We start from the raw sequence: 15,430 nt of genomic DNA on the forward strand, positions 1-15,430 counted from the left end.
GCCAAGCGCAGCCTTCGCCCTTTCGAGGTCTCCTTGCCCTCCTCCCGCCACCGTCCCCCCCCCCCCAGCACCCGCTGCTCCCCCCGGGGCTGACGGACAGAGAAGGGGAGGGGGTGCGCTGAGGCGCCCAGTAACAGGGCAGGAGGGGGCGGCGGGCGAAGCGGCCGCGCATGCGCGCTGCGGGGAGGGGCGGGGCGCGCTCCCTGCGCTCCTGTCGCAGTTGTGCCGGCGCAGTGCGCCTGCGCGGAGGCCGGGAGGGAGGGGGGGCGGCGGAGGGCGGGGCCCGGCCCTGTTTTGAACGGGCGGCTGCGGTTGGCTCACTATTTGGCAGGAAGGTGAGCAGGCCTCTATCCTGCCGGCTGCGCTGGCGTAGGCAGCGGGGGGCTCCAAATGTGGCAGAGCCGAACAGGAGGAGGCGGCGGCGGCGACGGCGGCGGCGGGGGGCAGGCGAGACGAGGGGAGCGGCCGAGCCCGCTGCCGCCGCGGAGGAGCTGAGCTGAGCGGCGAGGCCAGGCCAGGCACGGCGAGGCCAGGCGCGGGGGGGCGGCTGCAGCAGCGCTGGCACCCCCGGGCCGCCCGCCCCGGCGGCAGGTGAGCGGCGGGGGGGAGGTGGCGGGGGGGGGCCGGGCCCAGTACCGGGCAGGGCCGGAGGGAGTCGCTGTGCGGGGAGGGAGCCGCCGCCGCTCCCGGCCCGGCCTCATCTCCCCTCCCCTCCCTCCCCTCTCTCCCCTTCCCTTCCCTTCCCCTCCCCTCCCCCGGGGCCCGCACCCTGCCCTCCTCCCCGCTCCGCCCCCGGCCCCGCCACCGCCACCCTTCCGTGCTCTGCGGCCCCGCTCGGCGCCCGGCCCCCGCGGCGGGGAGGGCGGGCAGTGCACCCCCAACCCCCCCCCTAACACAGCACACCCTCCCCTTCCCCTTCCCCTCCGCCGCCCAGCCGTTGCACTGCACCGCCGGGCTGGGGCCCGCCGAGGGGCCGCCCGCACGGCTGCGGCCCCCGGGGTAGCGGGGGCGAGGCGCCCCGAGCGGGTGTGTGAGTGTGTGTGAGTGTGTGTGTGTGAGTGTGTGTGTGTGTGCGGGGATCCTTTGTCTGCCGCCGCTGTTCCCCTCCTCCCTCCCTCCCTCCCTGCCCTCGCTCTCCCGGTGCCTCTCGCGCTCTCCTCCCTCTCTCCCTCCCTCCCTTCTTCCTCGCCCTGCTCCCTCCCTCCCTTCCTTCCCCTCGCTCCGAGCGCTGCTGCAGCTGCAGGTTTGTAAATACTGGACCAACACACGCACACACACACACACACACACACAACATGGCTGACGCTCGCCCTGCTCCTCCACCAGGCTCTCCGCCTTCTCCCTCTGTCTCCGCCGCTTAGCCTCATCTCCGATTAGGCTTTTGTTTCTTCCCCCTCCCCCCCACCCCCCTCTCCTTCGTCTCCCATCCAAAAAAAAAAAAAAAAGGGAGGAAAAACAATTCACCCTCCTTATTGCGCGCATGGCGGGATTTCAAGGGTAAGGATCCTCGCTTTGGGAGCTTTCTCCTTTCGTTTTGCTGTTTACCACAAAATGAAACCTAAAATTCAGAAGGGGTTTGGGAACCTGGCAAGGCCGGGGGGAGGGCAGGAGGGGAGGGGGAGAGCTGGATGAGCCCTGCTGAGAGAGGCTCGATTGGAATGTGCGTATCATTTTCGCTTTTTGGGTGGGGGGAGGCCGATGCACCAAAGTGCTGGCACAGACGAAATACTGTATTACACTTACAGAATGATCTAGGGCCATTTCTTTCGTTTCAGGGTGTAGTTCAGTGTAAGGTATCAACTCGGCACAGTCACATTTAAAAGACCTGAACTAGTTGGATCAGAACAGGCATTGTGCAGATAAAAAAAAAAAAACAAAAAAAAAAACAAAAAAAAAAAAACGCAGAACAGTCTTTTTGTGTTTTGTTGCATTCCCTGTATCATCTTGTCAATATCTCAAATAGCTGGCAGATCATGGGGTACAAAACTGGAATTAATGCTTGCCAGGTCTTTGTGTTGCTAGTTTTTTATCACAGATTAATTTGCCCTTGTGATGACAATAGCAAACTGAAGCATTTCCTTTTTGTTAAAAGGAGCACTCCTGCCTTCCAGCTTCCTTTTTTGTTCAAAAGGCACGGCATCGTGACTTAACTGAGCTCCTGAGCTAAAACAAGACAGCATGCTTCTGACCTCTCCTAATGCAAGGCAAATGTTCAGTTCGATACCCCTCCCAACCTCAGTTATTCAGAGCACCCCCTTATGGCTTCGATGGAAATTGTTTATTTTACTGCTTTCTTATGGCCTAAAACCAAAGTAAGGTAGTTCGCTGGGCACATCTGAAATGACCTACTGTGAACAGATTTATACCTAGGATGTAACTGTAGGGAAGAATGGTGACGATGCAGAGGTGGATGCCTCCTATTGCTTTCAAGATGTGTTATTGTCACTCGCAGTAAATGTTTCATTCTTCAAAGGTTGAAGGCATGGGATTTATTCAAAGCATATGCATGTGGATTGCCCCGGCTTCTCTTAATACCTTAGCAGTGCCCTAAAGTAACAAATGTCCTAGCTAGCTCTGTCCTCTTTGTCTACTTGGCTTTGGAAGCTTCTAGTGGAGAAACACTGGGATGGCATAGTCTTACAGCTTTTAACTGATACATAGTTACTTAATTCTAGTGTTACAGTGTAATGTATATAAATACTTTTTAATTTTGTGACTCTTTTCACCTGCTTTTTCTATCCATGTTAGCAAGTGTTCATTAACGGGCATGAGTAGAAAATAAATTGTAGTAATGAGTTTACAACAACGTAAAACTCGAGTGGAGTCATCCAAGTTACAAGATCATTTTGGAATGTGTATCTACGTCATGGCTCCTGAGCCAACTGTAATACTCAGATGGAAAAGTCTGAGCAGAAGTCTGTAACTTGATATATCATTAGTTTCCTACAGCAGTCAGTTACTCTTTTTTACATTTAACAACCTGTTCAAGAAAAGAATTTTGGTAAAGCCACTAGAATACTGTACTAGCAGTAAATAATCTGTCGCTCATTACAATAGCCACTAAATATTTTGCAGTCACCACTCTTCTACTAGTAGTGTGAGATGGTACCAAAGGGAAACTGAGGTATGCAGCTCTTCGATCTGAATAGACCTTTGGGTGCTTAAGCCTGTTCCTTAGGCTACTGAACAAAATGAACAAAATAAAAATATGCTGTCCACAACCCACCCATTTAAGGATGGATATGGATTGAAAAGAACCACTTAGTTGCATTTCTTATTCTACTTAGTTGCATTTCTTATTCTACTTAGTTGCATTTCTTATTCTAGTACATTCTAGTTTTGCTACAAATGTTTTATTCTGTAGAATGCAGCTATGATTTGTTAGCCTTATTGAAGTTACATATTGTTTATAACATCTTTGCTCTAAGTTGGAATTGTTCTTTTGTGTGATACCTGGAAGACATTTCTTCTGTCTTTTTTGTGTTGATGATCTGGTCAAAAATCAATATTGTTGCTTTAATAAGTGTCCCATGATGAGCCAATCTAGTTCAGTAACTTGCCAAATCTTTGTGTGTTTGGTGCTTCTAAGTGAGGACACTCCAGTGTTTTTGTAACTGTGGGTAACACCGGGCTCTTTTTAGCCAAATTAAAAACTAAGTATTGGTAAAACCTTCTTTTCCAAAACTGTTCAGTTGTTCATATTGGGAAATAAGCCTGAGGAAAAAGTCAGTTAACTTTGATAGTTTGCTTGCTACTGTAGAAATGAATAGTCTTTTTTTTTTTTACAAGAAATATTTTTCAATAAATCAAATATGTTGTGACGCAGTTCTACATGTCTGTGAAATTACCAATTGAAATGTAAAGTCTTGAAGGTAACAAGTACTTCTAGTTGATCTCATGCTTCAGTAATTCCTCTGTATTATTTTGATCCATGTGTTCTTCCATTGACTTTTTAGCCCGTGTCATCCATTGCCAAGATTCACTTTTTGACATGTTGAGATCTGTAAACATCCAGCTGATGCAATAACTGCTTTAAAGTGTTTTTCTTAATGTAACACTTTATTTGCTTAGTGTTTAGCAAAGGAAAGAATCTCACTAAGAGTATATTTCTGAGGAAGCGAAAAGAAAAGGCCAGTCTTTGTAGACTTTAAGGCCTGTTGCTGTGAACTTTTTGTGCTTTCATTTTGTTTTTCCCTACTTGCTTCCCTCTTTTTCCCCCAGGTATTAGGTAAAATTTGATTTCCTGCTGGTAAGGCATCAGAATGTGCTTTTCTTTTATTTTCTTTTTTTTTTTTTTTTAATGACTTTAAAACTTATTTGATGAATTATTAAAAAAAATAAAAATCTTTAGAAGCTGTTAACTGAAGCTGAACCAAAGGAGAAAATTAACTGTTATGGAAGGGTTATCTTTCCTAACATGATCAGATAGCTTGCTTCTCATATCCAGTGTGAGATAATTTATACATATAAAAAACTAATATATATATTTATATAGTTTGTTTTTCTCGTTTTCCTTGCCTGACTACTCTGCCAAGTTTGTTAGTTTTATGATTGGAAGTCATAAACATGCTGATGTTTCTTGATACTGGTTTTCCTTGTAAGTACTTTCTGTATATCAAGATGTGTCCCACTTGCTATGCAGATGCTACTTAGATGTCAGCATACCACATGACTTAAAGGAATTTGGAACGTGGTATAAATGTTCAGACCACTTCCATCTGTATCTCTGTGACATGGATAAGTGTTGAGTTCCTCAAAGCAGTGTAGTTAACTAACTTGCAGTTATGTATGAACAGTTGATTCTAGTGACAGAGAGGGCTACATCATTAAAGCAGTTTTCAAGTGATGGTGAAAACGTTTAATTCAAACAGTTCTTTCAGGGTGTGGTAGTGGTTGGATTTTACTTCCTATTATAGCGTAAAATGTGAATTTGCTGAAGGCAAGCAGAAGTTAGGAGGTGTATTGATTTGGCTATTAGGTTTCTGTACATGTTTCTGGTTATTAGGTTTCTGTATGTGTTTCTTTTTTGTTTGTTACCATGTTGTAAAACTGCTGTAAATCCATGCTACATGAGGTCTGTTTTGACATGCTTACTTGGAAATGTTATTGTAGTGCTTCCACAAACTGCTGAGTTAGAAGTTGTAGTCAGTAACTGTGGTGACTAAAGACTAGCTAACTGTATTCGGATATTTGCCGTTATTGCAAGGTGTTTGAGATGTTGGACTATCTTTTGTGATTATTTTTTTTTTTTTGTGCTCTGTCTACGGAATAACAGTAACTGATAATATACTGTAGGCACAGGTAGGTAGGTTATTATAGCCTTTTTGTTAAGGTCAAGTTCATAGGTTTTTTTGATTGCTTGGTTATTGCTTTTTGTTGTTGTTGCTGTTCATTTGTTCCCATTACTGTTGAATGCTCGAATAATATATTCAAGTTCTTGAGCTACAAATAGTGGTCAGAGATTATAAGTCTTTTAACAGTAGCTGTATGGATTTCAATGATCTAGTAAATAATTAACCTATACAGAATGATAGTTGAGCTCTAGATTTTTTTATTTCAGATGTTAGTTTGAGCAAAACAGACTTGTATCATTTTACTTACTCTGTTACTGTGTTCTGTATTAATTTTGTGTTTATTCTGGCATTGCTAACAGTGGCCTTGTACAGGGAGAGTATTTTTTTTATCATGGTCACCAGTTGCTGAGCCCTCTTGCCGTGTTTGAAGGCATCTTCTATCTCTTCCTTTTTCACTTCTTGCATAGCTGTATGTGTATACTACTTTCTGATCATCTTGCAGCTGGAAGTCCCCGTTTGGCTGTGCCAGCTACCCCAATTGAAAAGCCTTGGGTCCAATCACTATTGATAGCAGAGTGCAGTAACAAAACAATTCTTGATCCTTTTCCCAAGTTGTTTTTTTTTCTCCTTTCTTTGATTTAGTGTTAAACTGCTGCGGAGCCAATCTGGTGAAGTCTCAGACCACACGTCTCCAAGTTTGAAAATGCTAGAGAATTAAAGTGCACTTGTAAAATGTTTTGCTACATTTAAGGTCAGAGGTGGGTCTTTCACCCTTTTGGTTTAAGAGCTTTCCTAATTGTTCAGAGGTAGTCTTGTATCATGAGTAACCCTGACACAGTAACCACGTAACTTTGGGAGTAGCCTGTTAAGATAACAGTTCCCTGGGAATGTGTACTTCCAGTGTTGTTTTTTTTCCCTATATGTTATGCTACTTGTCTTTTTTTTTTTCCTTCCTAGATGCCTGTTATAGCAAAGCAATTAATGAACACAGAATGATTGTGACTTTCACCTGTTTTAAGATTACTCTACTGAGTTGTAAAGTATAACATTACTTGGTAGTTTCATGTCTACCATTGGTGCTGCTGCTATGTGATATTGCTCTGCACAGATGTGGTCAGTCATTTGTTAAATAAAAAAAAGTAGAGGTTTAATACTTCTTTTTGGTAGTGTTAATATACTTGCTGTGAAAGCTGTTCTAGATGATCTATGGTGATCATCCTGAAGGCTGCAAAATTTTACCTATATACACTTTGACACCCCCTCAAAAAAATCAGATTACTTTTTTTTCCCTTTATTAATCCAATTTAAATCTAAAAATGAATTTTACTAGATCATGTTCTCTTACTCTCAGTGGGTGAAAACTGGAAGATTTGTTGAGTTTCTCGTCTGGTATTTATTAAAATCAAACAATTATGTGTTGCAAAACCCATTTTACTACATTTGTATGTATGTTCCCCATGCAAAACTCTTCACCAGTGTGTTGAAAAAATCAGCTTAAATAAGGTGTATAATCTTGTATTTGCTGTTGAGGTTTTTAAGTATGTAAGTTTCTATCATTTTAGATTTAATTTAGGTATTTTGAGCTAAGTAGTATAGAAGAGAGCATATTCTGGAATACTTCCTTAGTGACATTTCTGCTAAGTTCTCTTGGCAACTTTTTCAAATACCTTGAAAAACATAACATGTGCTTAAGTTCATCACAGTGTTCAGGTCTCCAGTAAGCAATAATATGTACCTGTCAGATACTGATGAACATCGTGCCTGTTCTTCTTTGTGTCTGTAACTTAGTCACTGATCTTCAATTTATATGCTCCAGTTTTCATTGTAAAAATCTTTGGAGGGTAGACAGACTCTCTTTTCTTTTTTGGTAGGAATGATACAATGAAAATAAAGCTTGGAGGGTGTAGGTCATGTAATTTATATCTTCTACTCACAAGGCAGTTGGCTATGTCTTTAATTCTGGACAGTTGCTTGCCCATTGTCTTCTGTAATAGTGTTTCATGCAGTCACATGAATAGCAAAGTGAAATCAAAATGGGAGCAAATACATTAGAGATTAATTTACTACCTTTTCAAAATCCTTCGGTTGCAGGGAGCTTTATTAATGGGCATAATAACTTTTTGTTCATTAATTGCTTTTGGAAGATCTTTGTCTTCATCTTGAAAGATGACACACGAATTTGTTAATGGTTGTTTTGCCATCAGTGGAGCTGCAGCTTTGAGAGATTTGATCAGTTAAACTGAATGCTATGACAAGAGTATATTCAAAAAATAGCTTATCAGAAAAGTCTGTCATTCTCTGATTCAAATAATTAACAAAAAAAAAAATCATTATCATAAGTTCTTCTAGAGTTAAGGAATAGGCAAGGATTTGATGTAACAATGAACCAGAGTACTGGGTGCTTGCGCCTGATGTCATGTTGGTAGATGGAGCTTTCACAGGGGCTGTCCTCAGGGTCATAGTCTCTCTCTGCTGCTGAAGGGAGGAGAAAAAGTCTTCTAGGGGTGAATGAGGACAGAAGTCTCTTAGTCCCTTGACTGCAGGAGTGTGTTACCTTGGGGTGAATTATGCCTGTCAGTATTCCGCACCTCCTTTTTTTTTTTTTAAAAAAAAAAAAAAAAAAAGAGTATTGTTAGTTGCTAGCTATAAGGCAGAGAGGGAAAGCAACCTTCCAGATCGTGTGTTGGCCTAAGTTTTGGGGGTGGGATTCACTCCTACTCTCTGTTTTACCTGTATTGGTTTGTATAGAGAGGATCATGAGACAATTTTTTTTCATATCACTAGGGACATGTGACTTTTACTTTGCATCCATTATTAATACACTTTAAAATAGTAATACCTTCCTGCAAACATGATGGAGACGGGATGATGAAGGAAACTCATTGCATTACAGATAAATCCTTCCTGCATGTACCCTAAAACTTTTATAGGAGAGGGAAGTGATTGTCCTGCTCTACTCTGTGCTGGTGTGGCCTCACCTCAAGTACTGTGTGCAGTTTTGGGCACCACGGTACAAAAAGGAAGTGGAAACTGTTGGAGAGTGCCCGGAGGAGGGATCCAAAGATGGGCCTAGAGAGGAAGACATACGAGGAGCAGCTTAGGTCACTTGACCTGTTCAGCCTGGAAAAGAGGAGGCTGAGTAGAGACCTCGTCTTGGTCTACAGCTCAATAAGGGGAGTGGAGGGGCAGGAACTCATCTGATACCTTTAGTGACCAGTGGTGGGACCTGCGGGAATGGTGTCAACCTGCAGCAGGGGAGGTTCAGGCTGGACGTCAGGAAGAGGTTCTTCACCGAGAGGGTGGTTGCACACTGGAACAGGCTCCCCAGGATAGTAGTCGCTGCACCAAGCCTGTCTGAATTTAAAAATCGATTGGACTGTGCACTTAGTCACATGGTCTGAACTTTTGGGTAGACCTGTGTGGAGCCAGGAGCTGGACTCGATGATCCTTGTGGGTTCCTTCCAACTCACGATATTCTGTGATTCTATGCAATGTATTCATTTGAGATGTTTCTTTTATCTTTGTTCCCTGGGTGTATAAAAATTAACTGAAGGAGAAAAAGTAGTGGGGTGAGATTCTTTGTGTGTAAACATCCTAGTTTCTGGTCATGCTTAGGCCTCTAACTACGTTGCTCGGAGACTGTATGTTTGAGTGGAGTGGGCACACAGCAGGGATCAGCACGAAAGGCAGAGAAGTAATTCCCTATTTTTGTGTGCACCCTGTTTATCTACAGGACAGATTTCTAGAAAGCCTGTCTTGGTTTTATGGGGATAGATACCCTGCCTTTTGAGGTGGTGTTTTCATTGGAAGGTGCCTGTCTTTCCTTTTCTGGATTTCTTTCTCCCCGTGTCTGATAGTTGTGTAGATTCGATCTGATTTCAAGCACTAAAGGTCAAAAAAATTGCACAAAAAGGTGTGTTGTGTTTTTTTTTTTGTTGTTATTATCAATGCGTAGACTGTTGTAAAATTTCAGGAAAAAGGGCATAATTATGTGTTTGTTAGTTAATCTATTTCAGGTCAGACACAGAGCTTTCTGCAGAGACTACCAAGCTAACAAGAAGAGAAAGATCTATACCTACCTGTTGCTGCAGCTGAAAGTTCTTGCTCTGAAGTCCTATCTTGATGAATGTGCTTTCTCATTTCTTTTCCATTTGTGCAATACAGTAATTACATACACAGTAAAGTAATTTCAATGCAGGATTTTTGACGAGAGCTTATTATCCAAGTCTAAGAAAGGAATGCATGTTTTCTGTGAGACCAATAAGGTATGGTAGGGAATAAAGAGTACTTCAGAATCACTTTGTTTTTAGGGGCTTGACTTCCTTCTTACCCTCATTTTTCACCTTTCTACTATGACAGGACAAGAATTAAATGTTGGAGGCAACTGTTCTTGCTTGTCCGTAAAGGCAGTTCCTCAAAGCCAAGCAAATTTATTCACAGGCAGTACTTCCAGTTTTAAAAACATTTTGAAATACAATTCCCAAATAAAATTATCTTGCTTCTGTATTGAATAGTGTCTTGCATTTGTGAATAACTTCTTGATAGCATTTACAAACTCCTAATTCTACCAAAAGCCACAAAGGGAGTGTTGATTCCCAACGAAATAGATACCACGCTTTGGGAGGGGAGGGAGACACCTCTAGAAAGGGGGATGAGTAGCTGGTGTAGACTGAGATACAGGCTGCTTTTGACAGCTGAGTTTAAGCGGATCCCTTGATTTTTAGATTAGTTTTTCTAATTTCTGAGCAAAACTGTCATATACACAAACTCTTGCAGGTATTCTCTAAAATACATTTCTTCCACAGTTCAGTGAATGACTTTTCACAGAGCAACGTGAAACCTTTCTACAGCCTTTTAAATACTTCAAGATCTAATTAGGTTAATGAGTGTGCAGGTAGCAGTTTCAGATCTAGCTCTTTGTGTATTTATCTGCCTATTAAAAAGTATGAGAATTAACCTGTGTGGGGTTCGATCTGTTTTCATTTCCTCACTGCTTTTGGGAAAAACCATTACTTTCAGAATTGTTTCCCACCTTCCTCTTTGCAAGCTGTCCTTCCCTATCAGCCTCGACCGTTGCAGGATGTGGTGTGTTTTCTGCCAAAAATCTGAAAGATCTGTATATAAACAAAGAAAATACCATGTAGTGTTCTAATGCTGAGGGTTCTCATCTTTCATACAAAGAAAATAAATAAAACAGTATAATCAACAATTTAATAAGTACTTATCATTCCTTTGCTCATTTAGCCAGTGTTGATTTAAATATTTAAGTAATCAGTATTGGAGATTTCTTTTTTTTTTTCTACAGCTTTACTGCTCTTCTACAAGTAACAGTTTTTATTTTAAAGTGCTGTTCTTTCCCTGACCCTACAATTTTATCGGAGTTGGGAGGAAGAACGCGCACAAAAACTAATGTATTTAGCTGCAGCTGCTAATATAATGCTGAATTTTGTTTTCAGTGCCTTACCATTACTACACATGACAACTTTGACAATCATTGTTTGACAATCATTGCAGCTATTCACCTTCTAAAGCTGATAATCTGTTTAGGTTGATATTTATAATAGCACCGTAGAAGCAAAGTGGATATTCTGCAGTTGGTCTGAAAAATAACATATCATTGGTTGCCGTGGCAAGAGTCTTGGCATTCTTACCTGCAAATGCGTTCACTTAAGTGACTTACTGTTCCAATGTAAACAATTACTTTAATGTATTTGCATGAGAACTGCTTTTGGCTAAGTTAAAATGGCTGGAGGTGTAGAAAATAGGTAAGATAAATTCAGTTCATGACTAGTTGCTTATTTTTTTCAAGATGCAAATAAAAGACAAGAGATACTTTCCGGGAGTCTCATTTCTTTTTTCTCAATTTCAAAGATAAGGTAAAACTGACTGCTGATGATTTAAATTGTCTAATCATGTCTGTAAGTTTTTCTTTGAATCAGGCATGTAAGGAGACATTTTTTTCTTTTTTTCTTTTTTTCTTTTTTTGCACTTTGACTAGCAACTTAAGATCTCTGTATTGGTGTCATGCAGCAGCTTGCAAGATGTTAATAGTTACAGTAATTTTAATGACATTATCTGTTCATTTTTTACGTGACTAGAGGAGGCTTTTTGAGTCCTGATTTACCCACTGTCTCTAATTCATTAATTCCTTTCCTTTCCCCAACTAATTTTAAAAGAAACAGACTTCTAATAACGTAAGGGCAGTCAATATTTGGGTATGACAGATATTCAGGTTAGTGCCCCTGATGCATTCAATGGTCTGATATGATTGTAGTTACAATGACTTTGATTGTGGGAGAAGTATAGGCATGCATGTCTCAAATCCAAGAATAAATGGGCTCATAGAACAACTTGTCAACTTTTGGGTTGTATATAGAGGTAATGCATTGGAAATGCATTGTCCCTCTTACCGATTATTTTGCAGCTGTATCTTTTTTAAGTGCCAAATTATTGTTTATTTGTTTATCGTTATTCATTATTTAGGTTGAGGTTTGTAGCAATTAAATTTTGACTTCTTTTAATTAATGCTGTGAATGATAGCTTGTCATGATAAAAAATTCAAACATGCATTGATTTTTGTCTACTTTTAAAATTGGTAGATTAGTTGCTGTAGCAAAGATCTTAAATAATGTTACATAAATACTTGATTTACTATCCGACACTGATGTCTTCTGACACTGAATTCTAGCTCCCTCCAGACTGGTAATCTGCTACTGCTCATCTTGGATAAAGTGATTATGCTGTGAGTAAATTATAAAACAGCTACAGAAATTGAATGTAGACCCTAAGAATCAACAACTTCTAAACCTTGGACTGTCATTCCTGAAAGAAGGGAACAAAATATGTTCTTGGTTGAGGACCTTGGTGAATTAAAGTTGTAGAAGGCTTAGGGAAAGTTCCAACTATGTCACCAGAATGTTTGCTCTAAAAAACTGGTGCCACAAATTTTAAGGCTGACTTAGGAAAACACTTCAATTACGCTTATTTTAAATTCAGTGTCACAGTGGCTTAGTTCAGTACGCCTTAGAATCCAAACGCGTTGGACTTAGAGGTTCTCAAAACACATGTTAAAGACAAATTTTTTACTTACAGTCCACTGGTAAATCAAGGAGCTTGAAAGTGGTCTGTGATACAGCAAGTCTGTTTTTTCCATTCCTTTATGTTATGGTATCAAACTTACATTGCTGCCAACATTGTAGGAATGTGTAGCAGGATCTGCTAGTCTGGATTGTTGAGAACTGACTATTGGACACTTAAAATGTCAGTGAAAGATCAAACAGTCTCCTGAAGAAATGTGAACCCAAGAGTTTGATTTACAATGATTAATTAACATAAGACTAAGTGTAGCAACTTACAGTCCATTATCTTCTAACAGCAGGGTTAACTATGTTTGCCCTGGGCTTGCTCTTCAGAATGCCTGGTATATCCTTTTGACTAGAGCACATTTTAGACTTGGAGAATAGCAATTAAACCTACCCTTCAAACAAAAGCTAATGACTTAAGTAGCACCTTTGAGGAGACACTTAAACAGGGAACAGGGAAATGTCTTTTCAGACAGGCATTTCCCTCTCTGATTTGCAGAGATCTGTCATTGTAACTGTTAACCAAACCAACACGAGTAAACTTGCTTACAACTATAAAAAATGAGTTAGGTCAACTCAATCTGTAAAAGAATGAGTAAGGACAAAATTTGCATTATACTACTAGAAGTTGCATTTACCACAGAATGAGTGCGAGCGCATTATGACTGGCAGCACCTTATTACAGTACACGTACCCTGGGCAGGGGTTGTTTCTGTGCATATGCTGTTGGGTTCGGAGGAGGAGGATGGCCTATCCGTGATCAGAAGCTACAGTACTTTGTATTTACCATGATGGTAAAGTGTGCAACTTAAGGCAATTATGTGGACGTGTAATAGCTTGTTACCGTGATGCCTGTACATGTTCTTGCCCTGTGGTTAAATGCAAGGTAATTTGAAGTAGGCTAAACAATTAGGAGTAATTTATGATTACCTTTGGGTAAAGGGATCCAGGGAAGGTTCTCATGGATTTGAAAAAATACACAATCTTTTCAAATGGTTGATAGGAGCATTGCCTTGTAAGATTTTTTTTTTTTTTAATATTAAAGGCTGTGCCTTTATTAAATGATCAGTCAGTAGAGTTGGAACATACAAAAGGCTTAGCGAGTAGTTTTGCATTGCCATGAAGAATAACTGTGGGATACCTTAAAAGGTCCACTGTGCTTCAGAGTCTTGGCATATTGTGCAAAGTCACAAGAAGAGCTGAAGCACTGGGATGAAAAGAAAGTCATATCTTTAATATTACCAAGCGATAAATTTTACCACTTTCAAAGCTAGCTGGCTAAACTAGCGGTTTATATTGGTTCCATACTAGAACAGAAGGATACTGAAATCAAACTGTTAAATTCCTATTCTCCTAATTCTTCTGTTGGCATAGACAAATCATTCCAGAACAAACAAAAGTTTTTGCTTAGCCAAACTGCTTGAGGAGAGTAGAGTACGGATTTAAAAACTCTAAAAATGCTCTACGATTGTGTCTTCGGTGTTCTGGTACTGAAGGCATGCATAATATTGCAGTAATGGGCAAAATATTCTTTGGCACAACTAGTTCTGCCAAAGAATAACTGAAAGTTTTGTATATAGAAAAGTGTTACGCTTGTTTTTTCCACATCTTAAAAGGGAACAGACCCATAGTTAGTTTTTTAATTTAAAATCCTCTACGTAGTTTCAGGTGGAAATTCAGTTTGTTGATGAGTATATTCTGTTGATTTTCTTTAAGTAAGCTTTTGTAAGCACATTGGACATTAGCCTATTCTTTTCACCCTTTTTAGCTCAATTCCTATTGATAGTGGAACAGCCAGCGTGCATGTTTTTAATACCAAAGTTCAAATCAAATTTTTGTGATTTTTGTGTTCTGCTTTGGTATGTGTTATTTGGATTAATACTGTAAACAATGAATTCTTCAAAGGGCAGAGATATGGCAATAATGTCATTCAGTCCCTTAGCCAAGTATTGGTGTGATGTTGCTGATGTGGTAGGCAAGTCAAATAAGAAACCATTATGTTTAAATCCATTTGATTTTAGACAAATATATGGTACCTGGCTTTACTGTGGGTAAGTCCTAAAAGCAGACTAAAACTCTAAAGCTCTGCAATATGTTCTCCTGGAGAAATTAACCCAAAGAACTAAAAGTTATTTTTGAATGTGTTCTTAAAGTGGTAGTCATATAGTTGTCCTTTCTCCTGATACCTTGGGGGGAACTGCAGAAAACTAATTTTATTTACTGTGATATAAAACTTCAAACTTAGAGTTCAAACAGTTTGTCTTTTTTTTCTCATTACTTTTTGAATATATAACTACCCATTCCCACCCCCTTTTTCCTCAGGAATTTCATTCTTTAATGATTTTTGTCACTTTAGTTTTGTTAGTGCTTTTAATTTTTTTGTGTGTGTGTTGATGTCTGTCTTTGAAGAAAAATCCTATGCCTATACTGAATGGTAACCATCAGTGGACATACTTACTGACAGCCTGTCTGGTTTAGTGAACGTTGTTTGCTGTGGTCAGTTTCTTACAGTCAGCCAACATGACTTGAGGATAGGTACTTAAAGATTGGATATAAAACCCAACTTCACCAGTTACAGTGAAAGTGATACAAAAAGGCTACATGTCTTCCTTGGCCTTTTTTGTCCTCTGAAGAATTCCAGGGACGTGTAGAGCAGCACATAATTACCATAATGATTTGATCAGAGGTCCCCTAAGAGCTTATAGTTTATCTCAAGCCCAAAACAGTGGGAAGAGCCTTGATCTATGAACTACTGAGCTGCATCAGCCACAGTGAACATTTCTTGTTAGGTGCACCTGTCAAGGAAAGATCAAGAACTTTGGAAAACAGATGAGCTAATTTCTACATAGCAGTACTGGTCTGAATAATGTATCTTCTCTGACTTCTGTGTGAAAAAATGTTGAAAAACAGATCAAGCACATTAAAAATACACTTTTCTTTCAATGAAAGCCAAGTTAGTTATCCCCTTTCTGTCCTTCTTTATCCATGTTTTTAAGTCCACAAAAAGAAAAATCAGCTGGCCTATGGCTAGCTCATTTGGTAGCAGAAGGTTCT

The 15,430-nt window shown here is 40.5% G+C and overlaps 1 protein-coding gene across 5 annotated transcripts in view; it reads left to right on the forward strand.

The window, feature by feature from the left end:
* Nucleotides 1-239: 239 nt before the first annotated feature.
* Nucleotides 240-15,430, forward strand: part of SPIN1 (spindlin 1) — a 57,678-nt gene continuing 42,487 nt past the window's right edge. Inside the window, exon 1 of one of the 5 annotated variants that reach the window (XM_038169953.2) lies at nt 240-335. The gene's annotated coding sequence lies outside the window, so the exon portion shown is untranslated. Of the gene's footprint in view, nt 592-889; nt 1,498-15,430 lie in introns of those variants that run through there. The other 4 variants (XM_027446041.3, XM_038169952.2, XM_072031720.1 and 1 more) reach the window with 4 other exon arrangements.

This window comes from Anas platyrhynchos, chromosome Z, assembly GCF_047663525.1.
Source record: "Anas platyrhynchos isolate ZD024472 breed Pekin duck chromosome Z, IASCAAS_PekinDuck_T2T, whole genome shotgun sequence".
NCBI classification, from domain to species: domain Eukaryota; kingdom Metazoa; phylum Chordata; class Aves; order Anseriformes; family Anatidae; genus Anas; species Anas platyrhynchos.